The sequence below is a fragment of the Microtus pennsylvanicus genome, chromosome 1 (genome assembly GCF_037038515.1).
Source record: "Microtus pennsylvanicus isolate mMicPen1 chromosome 1, mMicPen1.hap1, whole genome shotgun sequence".
NCBI classification, from domain to species: domain Eukaryota; kingdom Metazoa; phylum Chordata; class Mammalia; order Rodentia; family Cricetidae; genus Microtus; species Microtus pennsylvanicus.
This window is the reverse complement of record NC_134579.1, coordinates 19,798,955-19,816,676: the sequence shown is the minus strand read 5'-3', so window position 1 is coordinate 19,816,676 and position 17,722 is coordinate 19,798,955.

The following is a 17,722-nucleotide window of genomic DNA, read 5'->3' as shown; positions in this document are numbered from 1 at the left end:
ATTGTACTTGTTATTCTTAACAATGGCTGAACATGATAGCTTAAATGATGTTTTTCTTTTAAAGTAAGTAATAAAACTGAATTAGTACTTAGAAATATTTCCAGGTAGGGAAAAGCAATATTATCTTCCCAGGACTCTGATTTTTTTTTTTCTAGAGCAACACTCAGCCCATTCCTGAAAAAAAAATCCACAATAGTAGAGATAATTAATGGAGAGGTAAAACTGCTTAAAATCTGTATTTCTAAGCACTACAATAACAAACTGCCTTACCTCTTTTATTCTATTACTTAATCTTTAAAATATGATAAAGAATTATTTTATCATATCAAATAAGTAAATAATTTTTACTTTTTTAAAAAAATCAAACCAATACTCACAGATTGAAATCTGAAATAATCTTCTATCAACAAGTATAATAAAAAACACTTTTAACTTGATTTGTTGACTGAAGTTTTCTGACCTGCTCTGTCCTACAGAGGTTAAGTCCCAAAGAAATCACACAGAGGTTTATATTAGCTATAAACTGATTGGCCTAGTAGCTCAGACTTCTTATTAACTCTTATAACTAATAACTTATATTGGCCCATTATTCTTGTCTATTAACATAGCCATGTGGCTCGGTCCCTTATTTGGTGAGGCAGTCACATCTTGCTTCTTCTTTGGCTGTGTCACAACTGTGGAATAGGACTTTCTTCTTCTCAGAATTCTCCTGTTCTCATTGCCCCACATCTACTTCCTGGATGTTTGCCCTGCCTATACTTCCTGCCTGGCTACTGGCCAATCAGCGTTTATTTAAAATATAATTGACAGGATACTGACCACTGCCCCATAGCATTGATTTATTGGGTTTTTGTAATAATCAGTTAGTGAAATTATTCAGTGATTTATTGAAAAATAATTATTTTAGCTATTACTATTCCCAAATATACATTTTTGATATTAGTCAATCATCACAGATATGATGTGTCTGAGGTTCAATTACTCTCTATTGTCAGTATAACAAAGATCCAAGCATATGATATGGAACCTTAGTACCAAGATAAAGCAAACTTACATAGCCTCTTGAGATAGTCTGCATAGACTCAAAATCTCTCTCATTGCAAATATAATCTGGTGCATATTATTAAGGCTAGAACTTATTTCCTCCTTTTTAAATATATTTTTAAAAATTTTTAATTGAGAAAAATAAAAAAAAAAGTTCTGCCTCCTCCCAGCCTCCCATTTCCCTCCCCCTCCTCCCACCCTTCTCCCCCTCCTCCCACTCCTCTCCCCTTCCCTCTCCAGTCCAAAGAGAGGTCAGGGTTCCCTGCCCTTTGGAAAGTCCAAGATCCTCCCCGCTCCGTCCATGTCTAGGAAGGTGAACATCCAAACTGGCTAGGCTCCCACAAAGCCAGAACATGAAGTAGGCTCAAAACCCCGTGACATTGTCCTTGGCTTCTCATCAGCCCTCCTTATTCGCCATGGTCAGAGATTCCAGTTTTATACCATGCTTTTTCAGTCACAGTCCTGCTGGCCTTGGTGAGCTCCCAGTAGATCAGCCCCACTGTCTCAGTGGGTGGGTGCACCCCTCGTGGTCCTGACTTCCTTGCTCATCTTCTCCCTCCTTCTGCTTCTCATTGGGACCGTGGGAGCTCAGTCCAGTGCTCCAGTGTGGGTCTCTGTCTCTATCTCCAACCATCGTCAGATGAAGGTTCTATGATGATATGCAAGATATTCGTCAGTATTGCTATAGGATAGGGTCATTTCAGGTTCCCTATCCTCAGCTGCCCAAGGAATTAACTGGGGACATCGCCTTGGGCTCCTGGGAGCCTCTCTAGGTTCAAGTCTCTTGTCAACCCTAAGGTGGCTCCCTTAACTAAGATTTGTGCTTCCCTGCTCCCCTATCCAACCTTCCTTTATCACAATTATCCTGTTTCCCCAAGTTCTCCCCATCCTCCCCTTCTCACTTTTCTCTCCCCATCTCCCCTTACCCCCATCCCGCCCCACCCCCAAGATCCCAATTTTTTCCCCCGGCAATTTTGTCTATTTCCCATAGCCAGTTTATTTCTATTTCCTAAGTAAGTATGAGACATATGTGAATAACAGGAATACTTTATAGCTCTTTATTTCTATTTTTTGATAATTCACTGAAGTAGACTTATAAGGATATGAATAAACATTATCTACAGATCATTTAAAAAATGTGGAGGGTCATAATGAAATATTTTATCTTATTTGATAATTCCCCTTCATTTTCTTCCAAATTATATTTTATCAGTTTTGTCTCTGTGTTTTCTATTTTCTCCTGCCTTTTAAGAAATTACATTGAATGTCTCCAAAGATTAATGTTATCCTTAAAGAAAATAAACCAAACCCAGAAAGGCAGCGAGTTAAAGTGTTATTAAGGCTTTGCATAATGAAAGAACACAACTTTCTGGACCTGGGCTAGTTGTGTATTCAATGTTGAAATATACTTAGAAAATATTAATTCCTCTCTACTGCTCTCTATTAATATTCTGAATGATATTATTCTTAGCTTCAACTTTTCTGCAGGAAAGCAAAACCAAGTTCTGTCAATAGTCCAGTTGAAATTGTAAAGTATCAAATTTGATTGGTAAACAACAAACATAACAAGAACTTTGCACATGAGTTTAGTACAGTGACATGATTTGACTTATTTCACAGGAATAGATTGATCATTCAAATAGATGGTTCAATGGGTAAAGGTACTTACTGCCATGCCTGTTGTCCTAAGTTTGATCCTTCAGGCACCAAGTTTCGATAAGGAAAAATAACTCTGGTAAAAATAAGAAACAAAAGTAAGAACACAAAGTAGAATGAAAATAAAACTGGAAATGCCCCACATTAGTTATTTCTGACCAATTGTCTGCAAAAACATATTTCTGCTTTTATCTTTGTTTATTGAGATAGAGTCTTTTTCTGTAGCCTAAGATGGCAATGAAAAATAAACTGCAAGCCTGTATCTAAGATTCAGAACATAGAAGAATGGGGTAGACAGACTATTAGAGACAGAGGACATGGATGCCTACTACAATGTATTCTCTATACAACAGAGAGGATGTGATGTACTCATGAAATCTCAATCATAGGGTTGCCTATCCAAAATCTGAATACAACAACTTAAGTTACCTCAAGACCTCACGTGTAAGTTAATAGCTACAGGATAATGAATAAGTGCTGAGAAAGGGAGAATAACTCTCCTGTTGTCTCCTGTTGGTACAAGTTTTTTTTTTTTTTTTGATAAACTATCCGATCCCAAGTGGTTATCCCTAAATACTTGTACCTAAGAGCAACCATAAGAAGATTCATATGTATAAAAATAAGAATGCAATAATTGAAGGAGAAGGGGAGATATAGGAAGAGTTAGAAAGAGAGAGGTAGAGACAAAAAGAATATAAATACAGTACCTATGCATAATATGCTCAAAAATTAAAAATAATTTAAAAAATGTTTTAAAAACTCATTTCCTTTTGGAGTTTCACATAATACCTGCTCAAGAACTTCACAATATAAAATGTTTATAGATTATTAATTTTTCCAAATATTTTCTGACTATTTGAATTCTCCCTGTTCCTTTTTGGTTTGGATCTTTTGAAGCAAAACATCCAAGAAGGTAATATTCCTCATTGTACTAGACTTTCAATTAAGTTCAGTAGAATAAGGTCAGTTCAATATTGTAATAGGGAAAAGACTGTTTTATTCTTGGTTGATTTTGGCATCTTGCCTACAGGCCACATGCCAGATTATTAGAAACAAGCAGTGCTTGCTACCCCTGGCATGACTTTATCTTTTCCTTTTTACTCAGGACCAATATATTCTATTCAGGTTTGTAATTCATCTTTTTTCCTGAGCCAAAACTACAATTACAATGATTCATAAGTTGATAAGACTGACATTAATCAACTATCCATTTACAAAAGATGAGATTGTCTCACTTCAATTGTATTTGTTGTATACAAAAAATATCAGTTTGTCTCTTTAGAAAACTATAGAAACTAATAGCTTATAAGCTAAATTTATCATGGTTCCTGTATTAAAAAAATCTAATTGGTGTATAAAAATATCAAATATGTGTATTTGTGTGCGTATATGCATCATAGCATTGGTGACATATGCAAATAAAATATAAAGTCTTGCAATATATGTATCATCTGAAATATTTATCACTTAGGACACTTTATTGGAAAATGCTATTTTTCTTTTATTATACATCAGCTGTATTTGAGGAACAGTAAGTGGATTGCCTACAAAACAAATGTTATTTTATTTCTTTTATTTTTTGCTTTTAACAGAAAAATGCTGCTAACTTTTGACTTGGCTGCCTGAAAATTATGAGTAGAGTTAACTTTGTCTCTAAGCGGGTCAGTCAAAATCTTACAGCAAAGAAATGTTCACCTTGCTGATATTTTGCAGTCACATGTCTCAATCAAATTGGTAATAAAATACAGCAAAACACTGGTTTGTTATTCCACTTATAAGTTTAAAAAGTGTTGGAGAGCTTTGAATATTTAGTTTTTTGAGTTCTTTGTGTATTATAAATTTCTGTCTGATTCCCCTGCTTCTTGTTATCATTTACCTTGCTGTTCAGACAGAAAGCCTTTAATTTCACATAATTCAGTCTGTCAAGTCTAGGGATTATTTCCTACTCAAATTGACAAATTTGCCTAAGACTATCACTTGAAGTCTTGTGCTCTCTTCCATCAGTGCTTTTAAAGGATCAGATCCTATGTTAAGGCCTTTGACCCATTGTGAATTATTTTGTGGAGGAAGAAAAATGTGTGTGTGTAATGTCAGTTTCATTCTTCTATATGTGGATATCCAATTTTCTTAGCACCACTTGTTAAAGAGATAATTGGTATGCTAACCTTTCTGGGAGATCATAAATGGAAAAACAATAAAAGTTGACATCAAGTATTTTTAAGGAGAGCTAACTGAGAGTCCTTCAGGTAAGCACCTAGGAATGTTAGAACTGGATATTACTATAGTTCTTTTTGTAAACTTTTAAAGAAAGTATTACACAGTTTTCAAAAGTATTGACATCTGTTTATACATTGATCAGCAGTGGATTTGGGTCCTCATGGTCTATATACTTGCTACAATTTATTGTTTTGTTTTCTCAGTGTCAATTGCTCTGAATATGGTAAGAAAAACTAACCCTGGGATCAATGTTAAATTTGCACTTTTTGAAGAAAAAAAAGTGCTAAATGATCTTTCAAGTATATACAGGTCATTTGCCTTGCTTCTCTTGGAAATTATGAATTGGCTCATTGATCTGTATACTGATTAGATGGTTGAATAAGAAATGAAAACATGATGTAAGAATAATAATAACAAGCATCTTAAATAAGACTTGAAATCATATTGCAGAAAAAAATAAAAGACCTTAATTCATTGTATTAAGTGAAATGAGTTCAATTCAGAATGGCAGCTATGACATGTATAATTAATATGAAGAATTTTTGTTTAAATGTATATGCATATGTTTATACATATCCGTGGGAAGGGGTCATGAAAACAAATAAAGGAACACGGGAGAGGTGCACGATCTGCAGATATCAGGGAGTGGAAAAGAAGAATGCATTGGCTACTCAAGACATAAAACAGAAAGAGGTCATTGTGAAGCAAGAGAGACTACATCAAAGGATGAATTTACAATTATGTTCACTCCTTTGAACAGCAACGTTAGAAATTAAATATTGTATAACTTGCAAAATGGGGAAAACATCATTTGCTTCATTTTGTGAATTTCATAGCATGGAATTTCCCGAGCATAGCAAACAATTTCTCAAGATAGGTACATGTGTGTGCGCGCACATGAATTGTTTGCTTATTTTTATCTTTCAAATAATTTCTCCTAAGATTAATTCAATAGTTAATTTGCTTATATATGTGTTTGTTTACAAAGCTTCTATGATAGTAGGTTTCAAAAGTATCCAGTGTTCTTTATGACTCCCTGACCGCTTCTTCTACTACATCCCATGCTTTAACTGCCTCATTATTTCCTTTCTGCTCTTCACACTACCTGGGTTGGTAACTGAATTAGAATCATCCTGATCACTCGAGTCAAAAATCAGCATCTGAGGGATTGACATATCGAAATCAACCAAATCTGCAAAACAGTGGAAGCAAAAGAAAACTCCTCTTCAACAGGAACAGACATGATTCTTTTACGACACACAGAGGGAAAAGAAATCCACATGAGAAGATAACATTGCAAAAATACAAATAGTATGAAAGGCCAAGGCATTATGACTTCCCCTTCAAAGCCCACCAGTCCTATAGAATATAATCCAATGAGAATTACTTACATGAATCTTGGGACACACAATTTAAAGGAACAAGCAAAAACTTCATCAAATAATCCAAAGGTTTTTTTTTTTTAACACCTGCAGGAAAAAAAATATTCTTTTTTTTTCTTTTTGTCCTTTATTTTTACATTCCAACCACAGTTCACCTGTTCTCCTGAACTCCCTCCTCCCTCCAGCCCAGCGACCATCCACACCTCCCAACAGGTAAGTACTCCAATGAGTCAGTATGGGGCAGTACCAAGCCCCTACCCTCTGCATTGAGGCTGAACATGGCAACTCACTAGAGGGAATAGAAGACACAAACATTTCACTGAACTATAAAAGTATAGGCATTAACTCTTGAGTGATTAAGACAATTATACTACTAAATAAAATGATGACATTTCACAATATGAAAACTGAATTCAGTAAAGAGTTAAAATATGAAATAAAACCCAAGCTGAAACATATTTTGAGATTCTTAAATTCATCTTAGTGTTCTGTTTACTGTTCTATGTTTGAGAAAATGATTTCTGTCTATTTTTTACTACAATACTGTAAAAGACTTGACATTTCTCAATATCTTTTGGTGCCAGTTTGCTCTTTTATTACCTCTAAATGCTAATGTCCAATCAGACCATTTAATTTTCTGATACTTACATGCCAATCTTCTTAAAGGGTGTGTTTTTCCTTATAATAAATAATCAGACTACATTTATTGGCACAACAAAAAAGTTAAACCAGTTATGAACCTGAACCTGAATGTATTTGTTGCCCACTTAATACCTTTTTAGATATAAAAACAACTCTCTATGTTCTTTCCTTGGGTTTATATATTTTATTTCTTTGACTGATATCTTTTGAATTCAGCACTGATCATCAGATTATCTAGTTCATTTGTATTCATAAAAATTAATATATTTAATGACTCATACGTCAATACTTGCATGCTATAACTAATGACCTGTGGGATTAATTTCAGGTGTAATTTGTATACTACATCATCCTCCAAGTTCAGACCAAATGTAGGTATCCCAACATTCCCTGTAGCTTGTCTTCTTATTACTATATATATATATATATATATATATATATATATATATATATTTTTTTTTTTTTCTAATGAGATCATTTAGAGAATCCTTTCTAAATCCATCGCCTTGCTTGGAATCCACAGCTACACACTTCCTGTTTATTTACAGGAGTAGACTAGGTCAATGAGCCAATTAGTTAAGCTATAATACAGAAAGCTATGATATTTTCCCAATGAAGAAACACAGGTAAACAAATTTAATTAAAAGACATAACTTTGTAAACACTGAATATTAGCAATATTTATCAGAATAATAATTGATTTCTCAGTCTTTGCAATCCTCCATTACATGAATAGTGATTGATATGATAATGGGCAAAGATGACACAAATATTACAGAAGATATTTCTCCACAGTATGCATATTCTTTGTATTTTTTCTTCCTTACTTTTCCATTCTAAAATATACTTTATTATAATTATATTGTTTATGAAAATATTTTCCATACTCCTGGAAAGGATACAAATACATCTGTACACATCTGTCTGGCTGCAAAGGAAGTTTTATTAATTCCTATTGATCATATATTTTAAAAAGAAGAAAGTTAGGATAAAACATGTCCATGTGTCCATTGTCATTTGTTCGTTGTTCTCAAATTCAAAATAAACTAGAAGAAATTATACATTTAAGATTAATTGTTGGTTGATAAAATATGTTCATATTTGTATTTTTAATGTTTACAGATAAAGATTTTAGTTACTTTTTATTTGATAGATTATTGTTTGAAATGTCATGCATACATACATATAATGTGATTTATCAAATAATTCTCTATTTGTACATTTCAACTGTTCACTTACCCTCTCATACTTTTCCCAGATTCATGTATTCTCTTTCCTTTTTAAAAGAAAAGAAAATCCTGCATCAGTGTAGTGCTGCCTGTGTGTATACGGTTCTTTCCCAAAAACTATCCATTACCAATGGCTTTTCAGTTCCTTAACTCCTTCTCAGTCCATGCTGGGATTTGGGCTTCTTTATCGTGTGCAGGATTTGTGTATGCTGCCATAGCCACTGTTTGATCATGTCCAGTAACAGTGTTTTGCTGCAATACCCATTACTTCTGGCACTTACAATCTTTCTTCCCTGCCTTCAATAATAATTTAATTGTAAGCTTGAATATCACCATGAATTTAGGATGGTCAATCCATTTGGAAGCTTTGGAAGATTTGTGGCTGATAAATATGCTGTCAGAATATGTTATAAACTGTATCACATAGTTACATAGATGAAGTTGTAGAATTTTCTCTCCTTCAATGCAGTAGAAGGATGTTTATTAAACTGCATAAAGTCTTTATTATAAATGCAAGAAAATTTGATGATCATAAAAGCAGCAACATCATGGGCTAAAAGCTTGCTTTTCAAAAGTTGATCAGAGTTAGAAAAAGCCTGAATAAGGACTAATTTGTAGTGGTATATTATTTATATTTGATAAATCTTGTCTGAAAACTAGAGGCAAAACTAAAGCTACCAGAGGTCAGGCAATGGTGACATACATGCTTTCTCTCAGGATTTGGGAGACAGAGTAAAATTGATCTCTATGAGTTCAAGGTCACTCTGGGCTACACAAGATAATACAGAAATGAATCCAGGTGGTGGTGCCTCACCTTTATGCCCAGTCCTAGGGAGTCGCGGACCTTTAATCCCAGTACTAGAATGAATATAAAATGGGAAGAGAGAGAAGTTTAAGTTGTTAATTTTGTGGTCACCCAGCCTTGGTAGAAGGACTTTGCTTTACTGGGTTTTGGGTTGAACCTCAATTTTTGTCTCTGGATTTTGATTATTCATTCTATACTAATTGGACCATCTTATTATTTAACGACAATATAAATTTGATTACCTACACAAATCAAACACAGACAAGGTACACAAAAATATAGAGAGAGACATATCGACTCTACTATTTAAATAGAGTTGATTACAGCATATAAAAAGTCATTTATTTTGCATAAAATAGGAAAATTTGTGTAGAGTACAATTAACTTAAGTAACTACATGTTTAAAACACTTGAGCTTTTCAACTATCAAAATTTATTCCATATGATATGATTTCTTAAACTATAAAGCATATATGATAGAATAGTTCAGGAGAAATTATTCATTCCCATATCTAAAAATGTCAAATTTTAAGATCAATAATTATTAAGTATACTGCATGTTTTATAAAGAATAATTACTGTAAATGCTATCTAAAGTGTAGAAGTCAATGTGCACTTTTATAAATGAGCTATAAATTTTAACAAATTTTATGGCATATTATGAAGTCACATGGGTAAATGGAGAAATCGTGATCAAGTCTACGAATTATGCTTTTTTAAAAAGAATGCATGTGCTGCTCAGCAACCAGCAAAATTAAATATTACAAATAGCCTTCGTTGTTACTAGATCTCTGAGAAGACAGAGTACAAACTACGTTAACTCGAGAAGACAAAGCGCTAAAGTCATCACTTTCCCACATATCTAAATTACGCTGATGAGAAACTCCTAATTAGCATTTGACCTTTAAGAAGATAATTCAGTGAAACTTTCATTAGTAGTAGATCAAGAAGAAACTGCAAATTAAAATCCATTTTTCTGATTTGTTACAAATCCTACTTATTGAATTCAAAGATATCCATATTTAATTATCTCTTCTTCATTGGCAATGAAATGTTCTCTCATTAGAACAATTCAGAAAAGATTGTACAAAGGATATATAAACGACAAAGTTTAAGAACCTTACACTCACCTTTTGCACATTAATCAAAGAATATAACTATTGTATTTAAATGAGCTGAAACTAGAATATTTAGTACTTGTATTATTTCAATAAAATTTATTGTAGTTTTCTTTCAGCTAATCAGCTATCATTATTGAGCTTGGAAATACAATGTTTAAAATGATAAAAATTTTGCCCTTATCATGAAAACGTTCTCCCGTCTTTGCAGAGTACAGAGTAAATAATTAAGTTTATGCTTGTCAAGATTTTTAAAAAGAAAGCCCCCAAATAATCAATTCCAAAACTGGACGACTCTGTTTTTATTGTCATTCATTAAACCTATATAAACTAACTTCTCTAGTTTTCATATAGATGATCAACCAGAAGAATTTCAGGAAAGAGGAAAATATACATTCCTCTTGGACAGTGCTTTGTAATCCTTGAGCAAGTGACAACATGACTGACTAATAGCAAAAACCTTAGTGTATGACTTCTCCCTTTGGAAAGGCAATGGCCAGTTGAAAGGCCCTGTGATTGCTCTTTCTTATATAGGACCTTTTCCTGTGGAATATATCAGCAAGAAACCAAAGAAATGAGTCACTGAATTCAGGTTGGTGAACTAGTGAGTTTACTCTGGTGGTTTATAGGAAGAGAACAAACTGTGAGAGCGATGTTATTTATTGATATGACCCTTGTGAGAACACGAGTATTTTACACATACCATCGTTTCCACAATAAAACTTGCATTACATTACCACTATCACTAATTGTTTCTAAAATATAGAAATATTTCTACAGTATAAATTAATTGAACATGAAAACACTGTGACAATGACTAATTTATAGCTGAAGAGTTTATTGATCAGTATTTATATATCACATACTGTGTCAGATGTTTTCAGGAAGGTGAAGTAAAATAGATCTCTCACTGGTATTTCTCTTCAGCTATCATTTGACCAATATTTTCAACTTTGCTTTGCTTGACCTTGTAAGTAGCTTTTCTCATCACATATGTTCTATCACAAAAAAGAAAGCGAGTGAATGACAAAATAACCTCTGAGCACTGAGATTCAATGAAGTAATTCAACATCCTAGAAAACTATGGTGAGATTCTGTTCATTCCTCATTTTTCACAATTTCTTGATATAAATATACATATATTTACACACACACACACACAGACACACACACACAGACACACACACACAGACACACACACACACACACACACACACACACACAATACTTCCTGGAGTTTTTCCATAATGTCACAATGATTTATCTTTATTCTAACAAAATCTTAAAGCACAGGTTCTCTTTGCAAATGACCTAAATGTATATACAACAGCAACAAAAAAGACATATGAAAACTTCTTTAAAATCTTAGTTTCCCTAAGATAGTAACACTGTTCTCAAAAAATAGTGAGACAGTGCTCTTTCTTATATCTGAAACACAAAATAAGATCTGAAACATGATTTCTTAAGAGATTTTTCTTAAAGATCAAAAAAAAAGAAATCAATGTAGTATTACCTTGACTTTTGGAAACTCAAAATCTAAATAGTTTATTTTTTCCTGAGATCAGTATTTGATATATTAAGAGTTAATATATAAATAGCAATAAAACATAAGCAACATGCACTTTTTAAAGAATGTTAACAGATCCATGGTCTAGAGAATATTCAGGGCTGTCAATCATTGTTAACACTTGCAATGATCATATTATTTTGTTATTACTTTCAGTAATCTGCACCAAAATTAGAACTTCAGTTACCCAAGAAACTTAATGACAATAACCACAATGTAAGGAGCAAAAAAAATTGAGAGGCCTCAGAGTCATCACAGTAATTCACTTCAGAAGTATTTTCTTGGTGAATTTACCATTCATTTTTATCAAACATTCAGAATAAATTACTATATATTATCTCATGAAAATAACTCTATACTTTTCTCAAATAGGTATGTTGAATTTGTTTTTTCCTAAATATAAATTTTAAAACTCATGAATGAACATATTATTTTAGTCAATTTAGAAATTTATAACAAAGGACAAATATAATGGCCATAAAATTTCATGAAATATTATATACTTTATTGTCTGGTTTTGAGTAAAAGAAATGAAACATACTTGAAAATATTTTTGTCTCACCTTTTTCTATATTAGTAGGCACAGAATACTTTATGAAATGACAGAATGACAGTCATGGAAACCTCACACAGGAAGCTTCAAATTGAACTTTGCTTTTCTTTGTTGTTGTTGTTGTTGTGTGTGTGTGTGTGTGTGTGTGTGTGTGTTTTGTTTTGCTTTTAAATAGGAAAATTGTTACCACTGGATTTTAATAAGTGGGAGAAATTAGGCATTAATCCCTTGGCACTCTACTAAAATATAGTATTACTTTGATGAACTAGATAGGGGATGGCAACAATTCAAAACAATAGGGTACAGGGCACAGTGTACAGATCTTATACTGAAAATCCCTATAAACTGGCCAGGCAGTTTCTTTATTCATTAATGCTAATCACAGCACTCATAGGGGGAACTCCCATATCAATTTCCCATTCAGTAGGCTGTTTTTGTTTTTTTTGAGATCTCATTGATTTATTGTTGCTCTAAGTGTTTGTGCTGATGGTATTATATTTAGGAAGTGATTTCCTGGGTCTATGTATTGAAGGCTGCTTCCTACTTTTTCTTTTATCAGGTTCAGTGTTTGTCCGATTTATATTGAAGTCTTTAATCCATTTGTACTTGAGTTTTGTGCATGAGGCATGTTGACATCCAGTTATGGCAGAACCATTTGTTGAAGATGTTTTTTTTATTGTATAATTTAGGCTCTTTGTCAAAAATCAGGTGTTCATAGGTGTGTGGATTAATACCCAGGTCTTCAATTTGATTCCATTGATCAACCTGTCTGTTTTTATGGCAATACCAAGCAGTTTTCATTACTGTAGCTCTATAATAGAACTTTATATCTGGAATAGTGATGCCTCTAGAAATTCCTTTATTGTACAGGATTGATTTGGATAATCTGGGTTTTTGTTTTGTTTTGTTTTTCCATATGAAGTTAATTATTGTTCTTTCAAAGTCTGTGAAGAATTGTGTTGGGATTTTAGTAGGGATTGTATTTGAATCTCTAGATTGCTTTTGGTAGGATTGCCATTTTTATTACATTGATCCTACCTATCAAAAAACGTGGGAGATTTTTCCATTTTCTGGTATCTTCTTCAATTTCTTTCTTCAAAGGCTTAAAGTTCTTATAGAGTCAGCGAAACGCCACGTAGCTGCCCAAAAAGCAAGGAATAACAAACCATGAACCTTATTATAAAATATAAAATAATAGAAATGGGTTAATTTAAGATGTAGAAGTTAGTTAATAAGAAGCCAGAACTAATAGGTCAAACAATTTTGTAATTAGTATGGTACATGTGTGATTATTTGGGTCTGGGCAGCTGGGAAATGTAAGAGTAGGCTCGTTTTACACCCTTTGATGAAAAAAAATACCTTATCTTGGCACTTAAAGTTTCATGTGGTGACAAGGGGCTGCCATTTGGGACATCATATTTCTCATTATTTTGAGACCTCATTAGGATCACCTTTATATATTTTAGGAAGTTTCCACTTTAGTAGGTTCAAATACCATTCTTCAAATTTCCGCCAATTCTGTCTATCTCTATCCTTATTCCCACCCTCAACACCATCCTCCCTCATCCCAATATGATCCTCCCATTTTCATTACCCCCATCCTTAGTCCACCCATAAAATCTATTCTATTTTCCCATCACAGAGAGATTAATGTGTATTTACTATTTCCTTTCTCTGTAAATGACCTCTCTGAGAATAGACTACAGTTTAAGTATCAGTTATTTAATGACTAAATATTCATATATAAGCTATGAATAGCACATTTATTTTTCTGTGTCTGGTTTACCTCTTTCAACATAATTTTCTCTCGTGTCATCCATCCACTTGCTGTAATGTTTAAAATGTGAGAATTGAAACAGAAAACGAATTATTAAATTTGGTTAGCAATGAGTATTACATGCTCTGTTCTTTTCCTCACTCAACATATCTTTGAATGATCATCAAATATTTCAACTATGCAGTTTTAAATAAAGTTTGGTGAGTAAAGATTGATAAATACGGATTCATTAATGATAATTTACCATTAATGTAGGAAAACAGATGTTTTGTTAGAATAAAAATCACTACAATATAATAAGTTTTCTGTTTGTTCTTTTTCTGACAAGTAATTTTAGTTAAAAACTTTTCTCTGGGCTATTAACTTCTTCAGGGAACCATGGCAGTATGAAACTTCATGTTCCAATGTTTCAAAAACCTAAAAGAATGTTGTTCTCTGTAATACAAAAAGACTGGACTAAGACTTAAGAAAAAAATACTCTTAATATTTATTTACCCTTAAAATATCATGCAGTGACTTCAAATGCTTTCCTACCTTATGTATGAATTGCTCTTACAAATTTCTGTCATGTTAACATCTGTTCCTTATTCAGTGATGTGAAATGCAGTGGATATGAACTTTAGGTAACTCAAAAGTGGTAGAAAGTTGGCTCAGGATTCTGCTTGTGCTCACTACCATCAATTACATATTATACTACAAACAGAATTTGGGGTAGTGATATTAGACATCAATTAAAAAGATTGACATTGCATAATATGTTAACTAGTTACAGACACAAAATCTGAAGAAAATGAACATGGTTTTCCATCAGTGGAGACCTAATCTACAAGGTCTCATTGAACACAGATGTTGGTTTAAGTCTATACACACTTTGTCCTACTAATGATCTTTTGAGGATCATGGGAACAGTCTTAACATTTAAATAAAGCCATTCTCTATTTATAGATTTTGTGGGCTTAAATATTTATATTAGTTCAAATTCACTGAGTTAAGGGTCCTTCGAGGAAACCTTAATCTTTACATTGTATGTTATTACTGAAATAGTGTAAGGATATTCACTGAACTAATGTAATATTGTATTTCTTAGTAAATAGATTTACATAAAGGATGGGGAGTATAGATGAAATGAAACAAAAAAGACTTTATAGTCCAGATAGAACCAGAATGGACTGGGCTTGCATTGATAATTTTATTGAAGCAGGCTGCACATTTTGCACAGAGAAATAATATCCTTCACATTGTTCATACTTGCAGATGCAGAAACAATAGACAGCATTGAATGCAGTCACTTAAACACGTTTTCCTGTTTCGAGAACATATGTTATCATTTATAACCAGTCAATTGAGTAGTTTAATCTTTTTTTTTTTCAGTTTTACAAGTGGAGACTTTACTATAAGTGTGTAAATCTCATAGCAGGAACATCAGTCTGGCATTCTTGGTCAAGATCTGCCATCTAAACTTAATGAATTTATTTCTCTCTTACACGGTTTTTCAGACTATCCACACTGGAACACTGACAACACTTGTCTGATTGATAATGAGAAGCCGATGTTAAGGTGAAAGTGGGTGTGAGGATGATAAACACTACGACAGCTTTCTATGGGTTTGAGGTTCATAGACTAAATAGATAGCACGGGTGTGAAACACCTTCCTCGGTGCTAGCATCACAAAGAACTTGAGGATGCTTGGAGCAAACTGAGATTAAACAAGTCAGTTCCAAACTTAATTAACATATTAATAAATATAAGGATATTTGATAAGGGTTCATAAAGTATGCTCTAGAATTTATATTATTGCAGAAATTCTAATGAGTCATTTTGATATCTTTAACATGTACCTTAATATAAAATAATTAAAATTAAATACTCACTGAAAATAAACTCAATTATCTACCCAGTTATAATTTATACTGATATAAAATTTAAATATTTTAATACACACATGTGGACAGGAGATATCCTATCTGACAATATAAAATTTAGTTTAAAGAAAATTACAAGAGTATGTAAAGAAAATATATTATATTTTTTAATATATAATAATATAATAAATAGCCAAGCAGGGGGGCGGGGTACATGCCTTTAATCCTAGCACATGGGAGGCAGAAGCAGGCAGATCTGTGTGAGTTTGAGGTGAGCCTGATATTCAAGGACTAGTTCTAGGACAAGCTTCAAAGCTACAGAAAAAACTGTCTCAAAAGAACTCTATACATATTAAATAAACATTAATATAATAAATATCTATTAATATTTTCCTGAAATTCTAATACTAATTGAGAAAGATGTGAATTGTTAAATTGTTAATTTCAATGCTTCCATACAACAAATATAGATTACCCTCTGGCATGCCTTTATCCTAAAAGTTTAGAAATAAAAAATTTCTTCAAATGCTACATTTAAATAAACTTTGTTATCTCACTTTAATGAAGTTTCTTCTTGCTGTCTATCAGCATTGCCTGCTCCTCTGTGGGAAACTTCCTACACTCAGATTATAAATATAGTGGTGACAACAGGGACTTAAAAGTGGAGTGGTATGCACGGCACCACTGACGTGTTTACACTACACCTGTGTTACAACTGGGACAGGCACTTTTGTCTTGAAAACAAACCTAGGTGAGCTCCAAGAACCTGTCTGTCTTAACCATTGAACCATTAAATTTTTAATGACTCGAAGGTGTTAAATTATAAACTAGTCTTTCAAAAGAAAAAAGAGAACTAACATGTAAAAAGAAAGATATAGAGAAATGAAATCAGGAAAATAAGGTAGATTTATTTTGGTGGTTTGTACTGACATTTCCTAAATAGTAAGATGCAGTTTTTGTGCTTTTTTTTTCAAATTCAGTTTGTACAGAAACTTTAATAGAGACTTGGCCAAAAACCTTAACTTGCAATGAGTAGACACTCCAATTCAAATTTGATGCTGTTCACAAAAAAAAGAGATTGTATGTAAGAAGTTGCTTACATAAAGAAAAACAATTTCTTACATAAAATTTGATTGTACTTATTGAAGTCGCTTATTGCGATACTCAGCCAAAGCATATAAAAGGATAGACAAGAATTGTTCTTCTGCTGTTTCAGAAATGAATGCAATTTCTACTTCTATTTATTATTTAGATCCAGATGAAAAAGAAGAGCAAAAGCAAGAAAATCAATAACAAACCACCACCAACAATGATAAAGCTCTAGAGCCAGAATTTAATAGAGAAACTAAATTCAAAAGAGTTATTAAATTAGGAAACCTAATTTTCAAAAGTACAGACCAATTTTAGCTTTGCTAGCAATTTCTTATATATTCATATATAGTATTATTTATAGAAAATATAAGAAATTCAAACAAACCAGGCAAACAAATAATCCAATTAACATATTGACAAAAGGTATGAATCTATACTTTTCAAAATAAGACATGGAAATGAGACATGCAAATGAACCCAAACATAAAAAATATCAGATCAAAACAGCAACACAACTGAACTTTTATTTCTCTGTAAGAACACAAAAGAAAATAATGATAATTTTCATGTTTTGATTGTTTTCAAATGAAAATACTATTCTCATTAGGAACTCAGACAATACATCATTTAATCTTTGTTTGCTGAAACAACTCAAATTCTGTCAGACTACCTAAAATAGTTTTGTCAGTTCTTAAAAGAGAATCTTTTTGCTAAATGTGAATGTAGAGGTTGATTAAATTACCTGAAAAATCCATCGGTATATAATAATTCAGTCTAC